Here is a 5,186-nt window from a genome sequence, read left to right as displayed (position 1 = left end):
TAAGACTAAAACATCCTTATTAATGGTGCAAGATTTGGACATGAAGCTCTTAAGATGACATCCCAGCCTGTACTGATAGTGTGTAATACCTTGTATACTGATTAATAATAAGCAGCTTTTATAATGAAGTATGATTTTTAATAAGGAAATACTGTGTGGAACCATGTCACAGGGCATGAAGGTGCCATCTTCCAAAAGATTAGTTACCTACCTTGCTCCAAATAATAAAGATCTATCAGACCCAGGTACATAAGTCTTCCAACTGACATGACATTAACTCTTGAGCCCATTCAGGCAATACACCATCTCACCTTATAGACTAAAATATAAAATGCTTCAGCAAAAGGCAAACCATTAGTCTCACCACATCAGCACTATTGATCTTCACCTGAAGGAAAGAGGCTCATAAGAAGTTTGTAAATTGTTCTGCAACTGTATAATCTCATAATAACATGGATGAGTTAGGGTGAAGGGACAGAAGTGTACAGACTGGCCTTCCCCTGATCCCTTCAGCACACAAAAAAACCAGACTTAAGTCTTATCAGCACCACAAATGCTTTGCCGGTATAACTGTATCAGCAGAGCCCCCTACGTATACACAGTTTGTGGAAACAGGAGGAGTTTTTCTATCTGCATAATAACATCACCTCCCTGAATGACATTAGCTGTGCTGTCAAAAGCACTCTGTCAGCATAGCTGCATCTGCACCTGGGAGGTTGCCAGAAGAGCTATGTTGACTAGAAGATGTGGTTTTTTTCACACCCCTGTCTGACATCGCTATGCCAACAAAACTTTGTAGTGTAGAGCTGGCCTTAATCTAATCCTAGTGATCCCTGAGGTGCCAGGCTTTGGGTTAGGCAGTGTGCACAGTAGAGTTGGGGGGGAGGGGTGACAATAGCCCCACCCACCCTCCAAGCCTTTTAGGTTAGGCAGCATATACTGGGAGCAATGCTCATTACTTTAAAAAGAAGTAGTAAGCAGTGGTAGGGATCACACTTCCCCCAGCTACCCTAAGGCATATGAATCATAGAACTGGAAGGGACTTCAAGAGATCATCTAGTCCAGTTCCCTGCACTCATTGCAGGACTAAGTATTATCTAGACCGTCCCTGAATGGTGACATTATCGGCACTGTGTAGTAGACAGAATGTCTCATGACATCAGCACACTTGGGAACACCCTTGTCTGCTCCCACCATAGGTACCTTTGCCCTAAGAGCCAAACTATAACCCCTCCCATCCCATAACAGATCTCTGTTTGCTGCTATTTACACCCCCAATATTCTACTGACTTTAATGAGGTGGCACTGGGGTAACAAACAGCAGATTTCATCCCACTGTTTTTTCTTAATTTTGAACATATTGAAATGTGTTTTGATGTGTCACAGTAGGTTTTATTTGGTCTCTGCTGGCACTCACTATCCACAGACATTATATAGTAGAGCTGGGATAATCTCTAGGGTAATTTAGTTTATCTTCCTGCATCACTGGTTCTTATACAATCCCCAGTCATTTACCTTGATTGCATGCAATGAAAGATGAAGGAAGGTGTGGAATTGCTAACTTTATAATTTTATAAGGCATATTCAGTATTCATGGCACTGTGTAATCAGATACCTAAGCCAAACAAATAACATGTCTCTGCCACTGAAAGCTTACATTCATAAGAAACTGTATGCACAAAGCTACAAACACAAAGTGCTATAATGTTATTGCAGCCACTCAGCTTATCATTACACTTACATATTTTCTATTATTTAGTAGATCTGAGTAAAATTTTGTGATTTCACGTGGCCATGGTTCCAGTAGCCCTTGTTCAAGGTTTCTCGTTGTTTGGTGGTGGTGGGGGAGGGTTCCAGTTTGTCTGAGTCTCCGCATTGAATTTTTGGTTCAAATATCCAAAAAATCTAAAAGCAAACCCAGTAACAACCTCATATTGCAAGACCATAAAGTTAGAAGTTGGAAACATCTTTTGGATGGTCCTTGAGCAAGGACATGGTGTCACCTTTGTCACCTTTGTCCGGCTTGTCCTTGTCCGTCCTTCCATGAATGTGAGTTGGCACCACATCATTCCACTTTGTTGTGCGCATGTTCTTTCCATTTCGGGCCAAAGAGTTTTGTCGTGGGATCAGTCCAGCACGTTTTCTGTCTGCCCAACGGTCACTTGTGGTCTCTGGGGATCCAGTCATTGATGCGAGTTGTCCACCTATTGTTTGCCTGCGGATTACATGACCCACCCATCTCTGCTTTGCATCATACATTGCCTGCACTACATCGGTCACCTCTGTACGCCTTCTGATCTACTCATTTGATATATGATCATGGAGCGATATCTTGCACATTTGCCTTTCCATTTCTTTCTGGGTGACAGTAAATTTTTCTTCCTCTGCTTTCATCGTTGACCAGATTTCTGCTCCATATATCATTGCTGGCAGAACAATGGAGACAAACAGTTCTTTTCTTTTCTTCATAGGCAGTTCATCATCTGTTAGAGATGTCTTTATTTTGTTGAAACTTGCTCATCCAGCCTTTCTCCTCCTACTGCATTCCCCTTCAAATGAGTTGTCTCTGGCCCAGCTGACCCAGATAAATATATTTGTTGGCCTCCTCGATTACTTTCCCATTTGCAATGATGATTCCTGCTGCACAATGCTCATTCCGCATCCACTTTGTCTTTGACGTGTTTACTTCCAAACCAATATCATGTAAAAGTGTGCTGCAATTTGTTCTCCAGTTCCGTGATATCCTTTGACAATATTATAGTCATCAGCTAACAGAAGACATGTTAACTGTTCTCCGTCAATTCTGGTTCCTTCTTCCCAGTTCAGTATTTTAAACAGCAACTCCAGTATTGCTGCAAACAGCTTCGGTGAGATTGTGTCACCTTCTCTGACTCCTCTATGTATAGTAATAATGCAGAGGACATTGAATAATGTTATCTCTGATGAACAATTGCAGTTAGTTTCTTCCAGAAGGTCAATGTACCTCAGGTCGATTCCAATTTCATTGAGCGCGTTGAATACAGCATTAATCTCCACCGAGCTGAATGTCTTTTTGTAGTCGACAAATGCAATACACAATGGTGCTTTGTTGCATTTTTCAATGCGCTGCTGAAATGAGTGGACATGGTCAATTGTTGAATACACTTAGTGGAAACTAGCTTGTTCTTTGCTTTCGTACATTTCAAGATCCTTCTTAATCTGATTAAGTATGACGAAGATGAAGACCATATACACTTGTGAGAGGATCGTGATTGTACGGTAGTTGCTCAATTCTTCTGGGTCACCTTTCTTCATCAATAGTATTGTTTTCAATTTCTTCCATGCATCTTGAACACGCTTGCTATTGCTGTAGATGGTGAACAATTGTGCCAACACTTTGAAGAGAGTATTTTCCCCTGCTTTGAGATATTCCAGACAAATATTGTCCATGCCTGGGCTCTTCCATCTCTTTATGTTATGAACTGCATATTCAATTTTTTCCCCTCATGAAGTTGGGAATTTCTTCTGTAGCCTGCTGCCTTGACGGTGTACACTGGACATTGATATGCGAGGAGCAGAGATCATTGTAGAATGTTGTACGTATTTTATTCATCTTGCTCCTTTACGATGTCCTTTCACCATATTCATCTTTCAGCACTGCCTGAATAACCTGTTTCAGCCTAACACTCTTTCTACATTCTTCAGACTCTAATTCTTTTCAGCCGCCTCTGTCAATTTCTTCTTTATAAAGTCTTCATAGTTTTCTTTGATCTTCACGCAAATTTCTTTGTACAGTGTCCTGTATTCTTCGCCCATTTTTCCTTCTAATTTCATGTGCTCCCTCCTCGCCAACAGATTAACAGTTTTTCCTTGCTGATCCTCTGCTTGCATCATAGCATTTTCAATGCCTTCGCCTTCTTAGCTGCTGAGATTATTTGTGAGATAAGCTCTTCATAGTCCTCATCGATGTCCTTGTTGACCTTATACTTGAGGTCCATTTCATTCACTTCCTGTGCTAACGCCTCTTGATTGAAGTGGCATATTCACTTCGGTTTCGGGCTTCTCTTGACTTTGTAGGCATTGTGTGCAACATACGATGGTCTGAGCCTGTGCAAATGATTCATTCTCCTATTATCACTACATCATTGAAGACTCTTCTGGTGTTTGTCAATACATAGTCAATCTGATTCAGTGACTTCATCTGGGCTTTTCCACATCCACTGATGTGGAAAATGATGTTCTTTTTGAACAATGATGTTCTTTTTGAAATATCATATTCATTATGTGGAGATGGTTTGCCTCTGTGAATGCAATCAGACATGCTCTGCGGTCATTTCTCATACCTTTACTGAATTTTCCTACGTACTTCTCATTTTCATTCTCCTTTCCACCTACTATTGCACTGAAGTCCCCTTGGATGATGATGTAGGTTGATCTTTTTTGCAGTGCCTCCTGCAGCTCTTTGTAGAAATGTTCCTTTTCTTTGTCTTCCACTTGCTGCATGGGAGCATACACCTTAATAATTTTAATTGTTCTCCTTTGTTTTATCTGAAGCGTGAGAACTGTTCTCCTGGGTGATATGATGTTGCAGCTGACTATTCTTGGGATTGTTTCTTACCTGACAATGAATTCACCACAACCAGCCCCTGCTCTATTGTTGAATGATCTTCCTAGGAATACTTGCTCTTCACTTTCCCACTGTGCAGTGAGGTCTTTTGTTCTTGTTTCGCATATCTCAATGACATCTGCTTTTATTTATTTTGTGACTTCAATGTAAGTATTGATGTATGGATCAGATGATAGTTTTCTTGTGCTGTGACTTGCAACAAATAGTTGGACTATTCTTTTAGCCATTTTCCGATTTTTGTCCCTTGCTTCCCCAGGCTGTGAGTGTTGGTCAGGTCGATGCATGAGTCTGTGCTGTTTCCCAGTTTATTCTGCTTTGTGTGGCTTGTTGAGAGAAGAATTTTGCTGCAGTGCATTCGGAGTGCCAGTCCTTGTGCCCTGTAGCTGCGGTACGCCCTCCACTTGGGCCATGTAGCCCTAGAGTAATAAAGATACAGTCGGACTCCCTACTACCCTGGACGCTAGCTCAACACCTTCTTGGCTTGGTAAGATGTGCCAGAACATATGCTCTGCTGTACTTCACTATCGAACCCCGTTCACCCCCACACCAACACTGAGGTAGGGAGGTAGGATTTTGTGGG

At 41.5% G+C, this 5,186-nt stretch overlaps 1 pseudogene; it reads right to left on the bottom strand.

The window, feature by feature from the left end:
• Positions 1–2,158: 2,158 nt before the first annotated feature.
• Positions 2,159–4,833, bottom strand: LOC115649412 (annotated as a pseudogene).
• Positions 4,834–5,186: the final 353 nt, after the last annotated feature.

This window comes from Gopherus evgoodei, chromosome 3, assembly GCF_007399415.2.
Source record: "Gopherus evgoodei ecotype Sinaloan lineage chromosome 3, rGopEvg1_v1.p, whole genome shotgun sequence".
Classification (NCBI taxonomy): Eukaryota; Metazoa; Chordata; order Testudines; family Testudinidae; genus Gopherus; species Gopherus evgoodei.
The sequence above is the reverse complement of the archived record's forward strand: the minus strand, read 5'-3'. Positions and strand labels throughout refer to the sequence as shown.